Below are 14,458 nucleotides of genomic sequence, written 5' to 3'. Positions count from 1 at the left end.
AGGTAATTAAAATGCCTGAGTATCAGTGGTCTGATTTTGGGCTGGAAAGGAAACAACTACCCTTGATGGTTCTATCCATGGAGGAAATATCCCTGTGTTGGATCCCACCACTGAGAAGACTCTCTCATTCCTCATATATGATTTATTTCACTGGAGATGTTTGGAATCACGAGATGGGCCCTTATTCTGACAAAGTTTATAATTTGAAGTGGAGACTAAATTAGTGCAGTTGAAGACAGAAGATGAAAAGAGGATAAAGAAGGGTGGAATATATGATTCCTTTGACACTTTGATAGCAATATAGGCAGTTACAAAGTTTAATATTTAGACTAAAACTAGATGGAGATACAGACTTAATTTTTAATAAAGAGAACCCAAGTCTCAACTGCTGCAGAATGTACTTTCAGTAGTACTGCATAACTTTAAATACATTGGGTTAAGGGCAATAGTGTGGGTGAAATATACTGGAAATCTATGAAGGACCCCAGTCCACGTGAAGTGTATTTCAAATCTTGACATGGAACCTGTCCTGTGAAAATGTTCTGTCACCTTCATATGGTTGAGTATATCTTCCTTGAGTTCATTAGGGGGACTGAACATACACCATACAACCCTCACGACAACATCTAGTTCTACTTTCCAACCTGATGCTCTCCAGAATTATTGAAATTAAACTCACTTAATTCCTATCTAACATGGTTGAGGAACTATTCTTCAGGTAGCCAGAGATCTAAGAGAATAGGTGGAAGTGCTCCATCTGTGGTGTGTGTGTGTTTTAATAAAAAGTCAACGTTGGATGAAAACTATTTAGACACCTGTGCAGAAATCCCATGTTTAGCAGCAGTTCCTGTTGCAGCTAGAGACTATAGTCCTCTCATGTGTTGGTTTACCCAAGAGGGTGTGAAGCTCTTCTTTCAGAAGGCCACACTCGTGTTCAGTGTGACAAGGTAATCAGTGCAATATGAATGTTGCATTCCTTGGAGTGAACAAGAAAACAAAGGTTTTGCATTGCCTTTACTTTGAATAGCTTTAGAAGTGGAGCACTTTCTTTATTAACCATTTCCCACTCCTAATTGTTCACAATACTGTTTAATCTTAGCATAGCTGGAGTACTTTCAGTGTATCTTTGTAATGGGATTGCTGTTGTTTATTGAGAAGGACTAATTAACTTTGATGATTACACTAATATTATGGCACTTTGACAATTCCTCAGATTTATGACTCTGGTAAAATACACAAATGAAATGCAGGTGCTGGAGCAGAAAGAATAAGTTATTACTGAACTTCAATTATTTGAATTGTGTAAGTAGGAGAGAATTAGTTGATGTTCAAAATTTACATCAGTTGGAAGTAATCTTGGGAGGAAGATAAAGAAAAGCTACTTAAACTGAAAAAGGCAAATTTATTTGTAATAGATTCATGGTCTAACTGTAATAGAATGGCACTGTTTTTGAAATTCTGAGTCAAGCGTAGATCTGTTGGTTCACCAACACTTTCTATTAAGAGTCTGTTATAGTGGATTTCTCATCAAATATATTTTCTTTAACCTGTATTCCTCCACCAATGACTGATTAGCTTGCTATGCCTCTGATGCCATTGGTCGGTTTATTTTGACAGCCAAAGGAGATTTATTAGCTAGCACTTGGATTGATAACTTTAATGTTACAGAGACAGCATCTTAAGACTGCATAGAAAACTATAGAAAGGGTAATTGTTCTTCAGAACACAAAGTCCACTAGATCAGAGTACAGGAATTAGAATTTTAAACAAGATTCTTTTAAAGAGATTCATGAAGTACAACCTGTACAAATTAGACACAAGCATGCTTTTCCCCTTCTTGTGACAAAATTAATCTCTTTAGAGGAAAATAAGTAAAAAGAAATAAAAAATAAAAATTCAGCATGAAAGTGAGCTTTGAAAAGATGTAGTGTTTGCTGAAGTTGACTTCAGTCAGGCTTCCATAAGTACAGTGAACATGGAGCCATTCCTACCAAACATCTCTCTTGCATTCTAAAAAGAAGACAATGCAGTATGGAAAATATATGTTTTTGGGCTTCGTTTCCTGGAGCTACTCCATGTACATTTGAACAGTAGTTGCCGTCAGTGGATGTTCCCTGTTAACTTCAATCCTGGGGAAGATCAGGTGGGTTAAAATATTGAATCTGCATCATCATCATCATCATCATCATCATCATCATCATCATCAAATAAAAGAAGAAACTTTGGATAATTGATGTGGCAGTACCAGGGGATAGTAGAATAGAAGACAAAGAATTGGAGAAGATCATAAAGTATCAAGACCTGAAAACTGAAGTTGAAAGATTATGGCATAAACCAGCAATGGTGGTCCCGGGGGTTATCGGCATACTGAGTGCCACACCAAAAAAACCTTGGCCAGCACTTAGAAAATCTGCGCAGTGACAAAATTCCCATGTGTCAATTATAAAAGGCCACACTGCTTGGATCCACACACATTATGTCGATACATTACGACATCCTTGGTTCTTGGGAAGAACTCGATGTGAATGAAGGCCAACACTAGCTAAAGAACTGCAGCTGTGATTTCACATTGTTGTCTGTATAATAATAATAATAATAATAATAATAATAATATCCTAAAGTATGTGCAAAACAGATATATGAGAACAGAAGTGTACCCCCTCACTCCCCCAGGCCTTACAAATGTTTGTATATATTTCTCCCTCTCTATCCAAATTCACTAATAGGAAATAGCCTGACATGTACTTAGGGTAAGAAAGTGTAATGGAGTGAAACCCACATTGATAGATTCACTCATCTCTGGCTGCAGTTGTGCTTGAGAATTTGGTAATAATTTAGAACTGCGTGTTAATTTCTTGGCTGCAAAAACCAGAACCACCTCTTCCTCCAAAAAGGAAATTAGAATTTCAGACCTTTGATTCATTTTAATCAGAAAGACATTGTCAAGCATAAATCTCTGAGTAATAGCCAAGGCCCTAAAGCAGCCAGGAAAAAAAAAAAAAATATCAATACTTTGCAAAGAAGGAATGATTGTTCCAATTCGCAGCTTGATTGACTTTAAGGCTTAATGAAAAACATTCTAGTGGAGTTTGTAAACACATTTGCTCACGAGACCGCCGAAATCCTGTGCCACGAGCTATAGAACTCAGAGGCTTATTCCCTATTATATTATATTGACATCATTGAATGAAAGAGTAATGATTGAGCAGGGTTTCACAGCTCCCAACTGTAGGTGTTTCCTTAATGAAGACTTCAGAAAATATGCAGAGTGATAAGACTGAATCCAAAGGATCACAAGCCGAAGAAAAATAAGTGCCAACTCTACTTGTCAATCATTGAAGGACTGAGAGTTCTACAACAGAGGTTTCTATGGATGGTGTGTGAACACAGCATCTCTGCACTTTTTTTGTAGTGCAAGGAATGACAAGCAGAAGGACACCTTAGGATCCGGCTCATAGTCTTAAAATGGCAGGTCATCAGGCTGGAGCACTTAAACTTCTCCAGTGGTCATGCGATGAAGTCTACCCCCTTAGCTTAGTCTGTTTGTTGAGTCCGTGCATTTGTAATTCAATTCTATTAAACTACTTACATAAATTGAGTAAGTGAGAGGGAGAGGAAAATTGAACTTTTTTGGGGGGGGTCTCCTCTCTCTCATGGAGCATCTTCACTTTCTCAGGGAGATCAAGGTTGTAAAACAGCCGGCAGGAAATCATGTTTTTCTGGCAGAGGTAAAATTGGGGTAAATTGGGTGCCCATTTTGAGCCAGTTGTGGAGCTGGGGAAGTATATGGGATGTATCCTGTTAAAAGCTATGCGATGAGAATGGGTAAAATGATCACCTGGATGAGCAACGGATGCGCTTTTTGCATATCTGGAGCATGGTACTTTCAGTAACCTGTGGTTTTGGATATACATCCCATCACATTCTTTCCTGGTGAGTCATGCATTATGAAGTCCATGAGTATATGCTGTTAGCCAATGAAACCGCTAGCAAAAGTACGGCTAGACAACATCAGGCAAGCAGGCAATAACCAGTCAGTGTCTCCTCTGACTTTTTTTCCTCTTTTTTTAACCACATACCCATTAGGATAATAGCTGTGGGACAAGACTGGGTCTATCATTAGATAGAGGCAGGAACCTCAACTGATAATAGCAACATGCTGCTTCATGTGTTGTAGGTTTAATTCTTCATCCCTTCAACCGGTCCTCCTAGCTTCAGGCTTGATGGAGAACGCCAATCATTTTCAGTATAAAGAGAATATTTATCGGCCCCTCCAGTTAGCTTTCATATGTGGAAAAGATACTTCCTTGTTCTGCCATGTCTTGAGTGGCGGAATGCTATTCTAGCTTCAAAGGCATCGTCGCATGATCTTTAGCACTAGGGTATCACGCCCAGTGTGGGCTTTCTAAATGCTTAAGATCCCACAGCAAAGAAATCCATCCAGGTTTAAAATAAAATGACAGATAAAAAGATACACATAATTCAGGAATAGTGGAAGGCTGTCCCCCCCCCCCCAAATACCATTTTGGTCTCACCGGTCACATTCCCATCAGCATTTGTACTGCTGCAACATTCTGTACAGTGCTGTTTTTTAATGATTTACAAGGAAATGCATGCGTTTAAAAGGTAAATGTGAATTAAAACTATTTAACCGCTTCCCAAGCTTGGATGAACTGTTGAGATATTTATTTATTTTTCCTCCTTGTACTGTAAACATATGGTATGAATTTTCTTTCTCTCATTACAGATGCTGAGAGAAGGGGAAGACAAATATTTATAGTATGTTCGTGTTTTACAGTAAAAACACTGTTCAATTTGTTTATACAGTTCCACTGTTACAGTTTTTATGGCTGGTAGTGAAACCACTGTAAAATAGAGTCTGAATTATATAGCAGATGTGGTGAGCCTCTTGTTTTCCAACAGTACAAGACGACCCATCACTGAATTGTGGATTTCATCTATACTAAATCAGTGTTTTGAGAAGTGGTCAGCTGTTTACACCTTTGTCTTCATATGTTATTAGACTTGCCCATTTCCATAATAAACCTGTGGGACTTTTTAATGGTCCAAATAAATGCAGCAAATTTCTTAAAATAATTAGTTTTTGAAATATAAAAGCAACGTCTCTAGTTTACTCAGGAGAGGAGAAGATTTGATACGTTTTTTTTTTTTCCCCCCAGAAGGTTCTGATGGATCAATGTGAGATTAAACTGGTACTTCAATTTCCCCCCATTATGTTTTCTTCATTTGCAATGATTTCCCTGTGAAATCAAGTGATTTCATTCACTGCAGAAGATAGAATAGATACTGGTTTGCAGAACCATATTTTGAAATCGTGGACGTTCAGCACTTGAGTAGGAAGAAAACTAATGGTCAGACATTTTTTCTAACCTTACAAACGGGGATGGTTCTCTTAAGTTTAATGTCTAATGTATGGTGAGCCTTCATTTAAAACATAGAAAGTAGACCTTGGAAACAAAACTTCGGTTTACAGGTTACACTAAGCCAAAATGTGGTTCATTTATCTGGGGCTCAACATATCATTATAAACTCACCTTTTAGGGATTAGCATAATGTGTAGGCCAAATAAGTTTTTTGACAAACCTGGCTTAATGTTGTGCAAATGCAGCCAGCGTACATGTGTTGTAGGAGAGGCAAGGCAAAGCTAGGGTGAGATGACTCCTATATGTTAGAAACAGAAGCACTTGTTTTAGGAGCCTGAAACCTCTATTCTTGCAGAATGCAAGTAGGAAGTAGATCTGTGTATCTACCTATGTTCACATTCTGTAATCACTCTTGCCTGAACCAGTGTCTCCTCCTGAATTAATTTTGAGATTTCTTAATAATTTGGGGTAATAAATTGCCACTATAGTAAGTTCTACATTCCATTAATGTAAAAGGTCAACTTAGCTTATGGTAAATATGCTACTGAGTGTTTATAGTACACTTCATTCTTTACATGATTCCCTTTCTAATTCTGCTTATCTTTTCATTCCAATTCCCTAAAGGAGATATAAAAGAACCCCTAAAGAGAGTAATTACTATTCCACTTCTTAACCAACCTCCTTCCACCATAAGAAATCTGAGCTGCTTTTTAACGAAGGCAATTTTAAATAAAAATGCAAATGGGCTGCTTTGTAACCACATTATTTACTCACCTAGCCTCTTATTACCATGTTTGTATTGTCGGCAAACACTATTTACAGTCTTGTAGAAATTAACATTACTGGTCCTGAGGAAAGATTGTTAAGGAGAGGTTGTGCTTTGGAACCAATTAGGGTGAACCCAGCCTCCATTATGACTCATGGGAGATCGTACAAACTTGGCGTTGTCAAATATAACATTAGCTCAGAATGTGCCAACAGATCCACTATAATTATATCATTGGCCTTATTTTGCTTCTGCGGAGATTTCCATTGTTTGCATTTAGCGGCTATCCAGAAGAAGTTCCAGGGAGCATCTGAATGCTGTGATTACTTTCGATAGAAAATCATGGAGGGGGAAAAAAAAATACTCAGATCCATTTTGATCAGTTTAACATTCTTTGAGTCTTTGAAACACATAGATTTATACGGATTTCTCTTACTGAAAAAAAAATAAGAGAATTAAAACATCCTTCAAGTCAAGTTGGACTTCTGATAACCACGTGGATACATCCATGAAGTTTTTCTTGGTGATGATCTGGTTTGCCTTCTTCAAAGATGTTTTTCCCCACCCCACCCCACCCCACCCCCACCCCCTTCCTAGTCTAGACTGCAGTCCTGATGTTCTTGATGCTCTGCCATCCAAGAATTAATCAGGTTTGACCCTAATGTGAAGAGAGGACTCTTTGGAAAAGACCCTGATGCTGGGAAAGATGGAAGGCCAAAGGAGAAGGGGATGGCAGAGGATGAGATGGTTAGAGAGCATCACTGAAGCAATGAGCATGAAACTGAGTGTACTCAGGCAGTGAAGGACAGGAAGGCCTGGTGCGATGTGGTTCATGGGGTCACGAAAAATCGGACATGACTTAACAATTTTGAAGCCCAGCCAAGGTTGGGCAGCTGCTGTTTCTTCCTTATAGAACCATGTTCTTTTTGTGAAAGCTTGGAAATCTGACATGATACACAGCTTGCTTTTTTCTTCCTCTCTTTTCCGGTGATTTCTCCTTCTGCCTAAATTGGGTTAAGCTTCCATAGCTTGACAGTTCAGCCCAACAATTAACTAGGTTCTCTTTTCATGTTAAATCATACCCAACTAAGGTTAGTCCACCTAGTTATGTGAAAATAACTATTTTTGAATATTTTCTGTAATTCCTGTTGTCAGGTAATGAAAAAAAAAAAAGGACTTTGAGACATTCAGTTCCAATATAACCATTCTAAGTATGGGCAGGCTGCTGTGTCTTGCTGGTGGTGGATTCTCACCTGTAAAATGGGAATAACCGCAATCTATTCCGTGAGTATAAATTAAGTGAATCTGTGCCACTTTTAAGCCTTTAGGGAGTGTTCGCACTGTAAATCTAAATTAATAGTAACAGCTCGTGACCAGTAAGATGGTGCAAGAGGAAGACCGTGTAATTTTCTTCTTTTTTTAGTAGAATCTGGCAAAGTATTAAATGGGGCTAGATTGATGTTATTTGTGGGTTGGGAGTACACCCAAGATATAACTGTCCATTCATAATGAACTGTGGAAATATGAAAATCTTTACATTTTCTTTTATTTTGTCCTGCTTTATGTGCAGGGAGGAAGCATTTCACATACCTGCATTCCTGATTGTGCTAGAGGGGGGAATTTTTGTATTGCTTCTGAATGCAGAGCCCTGTCCTATTAAAATTTTATTCTGGCTTCAGATGAGATTTGCCACCTGAGCACTCTGGGTCAGGAAGAAGTCAGGAACCTTACACACGAAGGAGACAGGAACGTTTGGAGAAAGCAGGAATGAATAGTGATCTGTGTACTTCTGCAACTTTTTATTCTCAAGACATATTTATAAGGAATATTAGATTAGAAATGCAATCTAAATTGGTCCCGTTTTTGTATGAAGCCTCTATTAATCTAACCTAGTTAAGGATTCTCAGTGCATCATTTTTGTGGGAACAGTTTTATTACTTGGCATATAACTTTATAAGGGGGTGGTAAAAATAAGTTATCATCTGCTCCACTTGTCCAGAGTTGTTTTTGCTTGCCCTTATTTCACTTGAGAGAGCTGAGATAAGCCTCGTGGTTAAATTTGATTGTTTAATAAAAACACTGTGTTTCCACAATCTTGTGGTTGAAGAGCCAGCAAGAGATTAATAGATTTTGTTTTGTGCTGCTCAGATCGAGCAAATTCTGAACAGAGACTCTGTGAAAATTCCACAGAGAATATAGGCAAGGCAAAGAAGTAATATTTGATTATGCTTATCTAATTTGAAAAGCTCAGTTTTCACTTTATCCTTGGTACCCAAATATCGGTTAATTGTTAAAACCGTCATTCCTTTTTATCCATTACAGTCATCTCAGCACTAACAGTAAAGCTGTGAATGACAGAATATCCTTTGCGATTACAGTGATCAGTTTCTGGTTTTTTGGCTGATAACAAGCTATACTGTTGATTATTGGGAAGTTTTGCAGCCTGCTCTTCGCTGTTACACCTGACCCAAGCTAATGTCTTTGCCAGCTGGACATTGCAGATGAAAACTAATTAATCCCAGAAGCGTCAGATTTCATAGAGTTGGAAAGTAGCATTGAGGCTATCAATCCGACCCCTTGCTCTTTGCAGAAATTCAAATTAAAAAGTCTGCAATAGATGATGGATTATGGCTTCTCCTTGAACACACCCACTGAAAGGAAACCCGCCATCTTTCTTCATAATGGGTAGCACAGTCAGATTGCTTTTACTGTTAAGCAGATTTTTCTAACATTCAATTGCCTTCCTGTAATTTCCATTCATTCTTCAGGATCCTGGTCAACCACAGAGGACAGGGAAGAATAGGATAGTCATTGTTTCTTCTTAGGATAAATATTTCTAATTGTTCCAGCCTCTCTTCATACGATTTAGTTTCTAGTCCCCTGATCATTCTCATTGCTGTTCTCGTACCAGTTCCTCTGATGCTTGTTAATGTGATACTTGAGATGGGGTCTGTACCACTACAGGATAAAGTTGGCCTATTAGTTTCATATGATTTGAAAACTGCTTCTGCTGATACAGCCTAAAATCGCTTTTGCCCCTCTTACAACCATCTCACATGCTGGATTCACTCAGTTTGCAGTCAACTGTTATTCTAAGACCTTTGTCAGAAGTATATTCACAAGCTAGGCATTGATAATACATTGTTAAATCTGTGCATCTGATTTTTAAACTTTTGCATTTGTCTCTTAAATTTCATTTTTGGTCCATTTCTCTAACAAATTAAGATTATTTGGATTGCCAGGTTATTAGGTGTCCTTTCCAATTTTCTGTCGCCTACAGATTTGATAAGTGTTCTTTCCACCTCTTCATCCAAGTCTTTAATAACAATAGAAGTGAGAAATAAATTTTATTATATCCTTAGACCAGCAATAATTAATAACAGTAGTGGGGCCAGGATTGAACCTTGTTGCACCCTACTCAATACTTCTTTTCAGTTTGATGAGGAACTCTTAATGAATGCTCTGAATACAATTTTTGAGGCAGCTATGAATACCTTAAAATTCTGAAGTCATCTGGACCCAAATCTCACTTGCTAATCAGAACATTATAGGTTATGTTATGCTTTGCTGAGATCAAGCAATATTATGTCTACATCACTCTTTCAACCTACTGCGGAAGTTACTGATAAATGAGAAACAGTTAGCCTGGAAGACTTGTTCTTGATAAATTTATGCTGACATCCAGTTATTACTGCACTGTTTTCAAGCCACTCGCAAATGTATCTCTGTGCAATGTATGCTAAAATCTGTCCAGATACCATTATTAGATTTATTGGTCTGAGGTTCCTTAGGTCCTCTTATTTCTCCTCACTGAAAACAGGGACACATTTCCCCTTCATTAGCACTCCATGGTTTCTTAAAGATAATATAGACCATGATCTGGCTTGTTCAGTAACCCTAGGATTCAATGTAGCATGCCCTGCACATAACACATTCAGTTTACGGTCTCCATTTTTAATATTACTTAGAATTGCAGACCTAACGCTGAAATATGTGGCCTCACTTTTGACCTTTCCTGCTTTTCTGTTCGTTGCTTTTTTGTAAGATCTTGCTCGATGAAGCATTTGGGAGAACTCAAAAGCTTGCACAATTGGGTGTGTGTGTGTATGCGTGCATGTCATATTGGCCCTAATAAAGACTTTCCATCTGAGTTTTTTCCCCCATGGATAGACACAGCTATGCTTTCTTGCTACACTATGGTTAGAAAGGATTATTCAGGGCAAGAAAATTCCAAAGCATTCTAGACCTAACAGTGCAGAGACCCTAATTTCATGAAGGGACCTTAAGAAGATCGAGATTTGGTATGCTTACTTCTGCTTTTCTGAAGTTGTATTTAAGAAAGAAGATGGGAATCGAATAATGTGGCTGGATCTACATCAGCTATGTAATTTGGCAACTGAAACAGATTTCTTAGCTAAATAAGTTCAACAACTCTGAAGTTTCTCCTGCATACTTTTCTTTTAATACATTTTTGTAGCTGTTCCTGACTTCAGATGTGTTTACTGGTCAGTGACAGGCTGCTCTTGTTAAGGTATTGAGTAAAATGAAGTCTCACCTCTTGAGAACTGATTCTTTTTATGCCACTGACAATAATTATGGTTGTTTTTACCTTTGTCATGTTTAATATTCTGTGGTTACAAACACAAGCATAAATGTATGCACTTGCTTCTAATTAATTTGTGTAATTATGTTTTATAATCTAGGTGCTTGGAAAGCCAGAATTCAGTACACCTCATTATTGTGTTGCAGCTAATAAAAAGAAATAGATTGAAATAAATCGTTAAAAACTAACTTTAATTGTTAAGCATGGGTTAGCGGTAAATTATATCTTTGTGAAGTTTATTTTTAATTCTGCAGCGCTGCAGATTTGCGGGATATACCAATTAGTGCAGTTATTCTAAATAATCTTGAATTAATTACAGTAAATGTTAAATGTTATTTCTTTGACAATTAAAATTGCAGTGCTGAGTTAAGATTTAAAAAAGTGCCACTAGTAATAAAAGCAGAGATGAAACTAGGTGATACCAATAGAGCTGACCTCAAACTTATTCTGAAGATGTTCTATTTAGGTCAACCGGGATATAATGCAACACAATTGATTTAGTACATATTCAGCCTTTATAGCACACAAACCCATTCCAATTTTTAATGTAATGCCTGATGGCTGTGAACCAACTTGGGCTGATCTCAAAACGTTAAGCAGGGCTGAGCCTGGTTAATATTTGAATGGGAGACAGGATATTCCAGATACCATGTCTTGTTATAACCTTACCCCAGCAAGGTCCCATAAAACATTTAGAGCAAGAGAACTTTGTCTACATCCCATAGTTTTTTTTCAAGTGGCTCTCAATGGAATAGCTATTTGCATGGTAAAAAATGAGTTATGTTTCTCAGTCAAGTTTCTGGACATTTTTGCCAATATTCTTTCTTTTAGAAGGAGGGCAAGGAGAGTTGCCAGCTTTTAAAATGTAGCAAGAATAGACATCTACATCTTCCATTTCTGCAAATGGACATTTACATGGGAAAAGAGGTTTAATTGCAGGTTTTTTTCCTGGGGGGAGATAGCAAAACTTTTTTATGGTGGTAGTTTTCCTAGGAAAACATATACCCATCTCTCAGAAATGGGTCATCTTCCATTCTCTCATGCTGGAGCAGAAATCATTATAAGCTTGATAGGTTTGTTTATAAAGTGCTTTGAATATTGAAATGAGCCACCTATTTCAGCATTCCTCATTTCAAGCTGAGCTGTAGATCAAGATTAAAGAGAAATTAACTGTATATTGAAAAGCTGTTAATTGAACTGTACTGTATTTACCTGCTCAGCATAGGCAATACTACAGAGAATTTTTAATACACTGTATCACTAGGTTGTCAGTTTGTATTGGTAAATGCAAATGGCCCACTTGTGAGTTGTAGTGATCAAACCCACAAAACTACTTGAACTGTTCAGGAGGAAGTTGCTCATTGTATATGGTTGTGGGTTCTAATATAGTTTCGTATGGAACTGCCTTACTTCACTTAAAAGCAAAACAAATATGTGTATGGATGTACAGTATGTTATGAATTCTATGCTCATATGGGTCACAAAGAAAAGTTTTGGAAAGGACCACATTCTGTGCAGTCAGTCTAAAGTCTTCCTTGAAAGTCTCCCTTAAAAATATTAGCACATTTGGATATAACTATAAAATCAGCATGACATAAAAAGCTTTAGAAGAATGTTATCGCTTCTTACCACCCTCAAGGCTGTGTGTTAATTTCTTTTTGTAGTTAATCTGCTGTATTGTTAAACTGCATTTATAGTTAAAGATTCTTTTGAACAGCTAAATTATTTAAACATGGCTTCTGGAACTCAAAGTGATCTACTTGGTGGTCTGCTTTTCTTGCTGAAGATAACATTGAAAGAACAAAGAACGTTTCTTGAACCTGGAAAAAAAAATGAGGGCCACAGCTACATTAAAAAAACTTAACATGATCTTCTGACTGCTTCAATTTAGGGTAAGATACAGGTTTTTTAAAAAGTGTTACTTCAGAGGTACAAAACCTGATGTATCAGGTGAAGTAATTCAGCCTCATATGTGAGTGATTTGTTATTATTAAATTTGCACACCATCCAGCTCCCAACAACTTTAGCTGTTTAACAAATAAAAACAATACAACAGTGAACAAAAATAAGAATAAAAGTTGGCAAAAACTGGTCAAGAACAAAAAAACAGACCCACACAACCCCAAAGGAGACTTCACTCACCCTCACCAAAGGCCTAGGCAAAGAGCCGGGTCTTCAGGATCCTTCAAAACACCAGCAGTGTGGGGGCCATCTGGATCTTGGAGGGAACCTCATTCCAGAGGGCAAGTGCTGCTACAGAGGAGGCAATCTTCTGGGGTCCCAAAAGATGGCAGGGTTCAATCAAAGGAACCTGCAGTGCGCCAACCCTGCCAGACTGAATAGCAAAAATTATTCGGTAATAGTGATTCATACTTGGTGACTAGGTGCTTATGTCACATTCAGCCATGGCTATTTAACCATGAATTATTGAATAAAATCCAGCTCTGGGCTTTCCTAACATGCAGCAAACTGGTTCATGAAACCAGCCCCTGAACTGTGATTTTTAAAACATAGCTAGCTAAAGTAATGTGTTAACTCCAAAGCTAATGTGTTTAAACTCATTCTATATGGAATTTTATTCTCAAAGATTTAAATATGGGCAATTAGTACTTCTGGCTGGTTGATCTGATGTAGGCATAAGGGGCTGTCTTTTGGAGAGAGACCTGATGCCACAGAAGGCCTGTTTCTCCAGCCCTGCTGGATAGGATAAGCAAAGGTACCATTGCACTTGGTGGCCACTGATGCATGAGGTCTTGTCCTTCAGAGGAGATGAACTGGGTTTGAAAGTGCAAAATAAAATAGAACTAACTTGAAGGGTGCCTAATAAGGAGGACTGCAGAATGCATTTCTGACTCTAACAGCTAGATGTTAAGCCCACCTGTCTTAACCTGCAATGTTTATGCTTTTTGATGTGTGAGTGAATTTATAAATTCATAAATTTATAAGTTTCTATAAAAATGAATTTGTCTTCTTCTAAAACGGTTCTCCAGCTTTAGAATGCTCATTGCATCATGACATTCAAATACTAGGGGCAGTGATGCAACTGCAGTATCGGGAGGCCTTACGAGGAGGTTATCTTTCATGAGTTATTCAGAAGCTACCTGCATTTTGCACTGCGGTCGCTCTCTAAAGTTGGGGAATGTGAAATGCTGCTGAAACTGGATGCTTTAGGATTCCATATGAACCTGCAACACGTTATATATTGTATTATGTATTCATGTGTACACTTGCACCCCATAAGGTGGGGGTCATATAGTTGGTATTGCAGTCAATAATGCAGCCTCCTGTGACTTCAAGGAAGTCAATATGACCTGCCTTCTCCTCCCCTTTCCCTCTGCTGGCAGCTAAATTAAGTTTTCTTAGGAAGAGTCTGTGCTGTTTCATGTAAAGTGATAATCTGAATCTAATAAGCTTCTGGTATTCTCTGAATATCTTTAGAAGGCAGCTTTTTAAAAAAATGGGTGATTTCACAGGGCATTTTTGACTGGCAGTTCAGATATCATCCTGATCTTGCAATAATATTTCTGTCATAAATATCACGGATGAAACAGCAGACCATGGTTTAGCATATGGGCACAAGCTCTGTGGGATTTTAGACTAGCATTTTGCTTCTCCCCCAGGCCCCCAACTTCTTTTCCACCTTCCTTTATTTATTTCTTGCCTTTGCTTAGAAAAATCCGTGTGTCATAGCTAAACCCTCATGGG

The 14,458-nt window shown here is 37.9% G+C and overlaps 1 protein-coding gene across 4 annotated transcripts in view; it reads left to right on the top strand.

Moving 5' to 3' along the window:
• WWOX (WW domain containing oxidoreductase) overlaps nt 1–14,458 on the top strand; it is a 567,948-nt gene that overhangs the window by 24,269 nt on the left and 529,221 nt on the right. The window lies entirely within an intron of this gene.

Source organism: Python bivittatus, unplaced genomic scaffold (assembly GCF_059951505.1).
Source record: "Python bivittatus isolate LINGU-HERP-01145 unplaced genomic scaffold, Pbiv_v1 ctg000190_np1212, whole genome shotgun sequence".
Taxonomy (NCBI): Eukaryota; Metazoa; Chordata; class Lepidosauria; order Squamata; family Pythonidae; genus Python; species Python bivittatus.
This window is presented reverse-complemented; position numbering and strand designations above follow the sequence as displayed.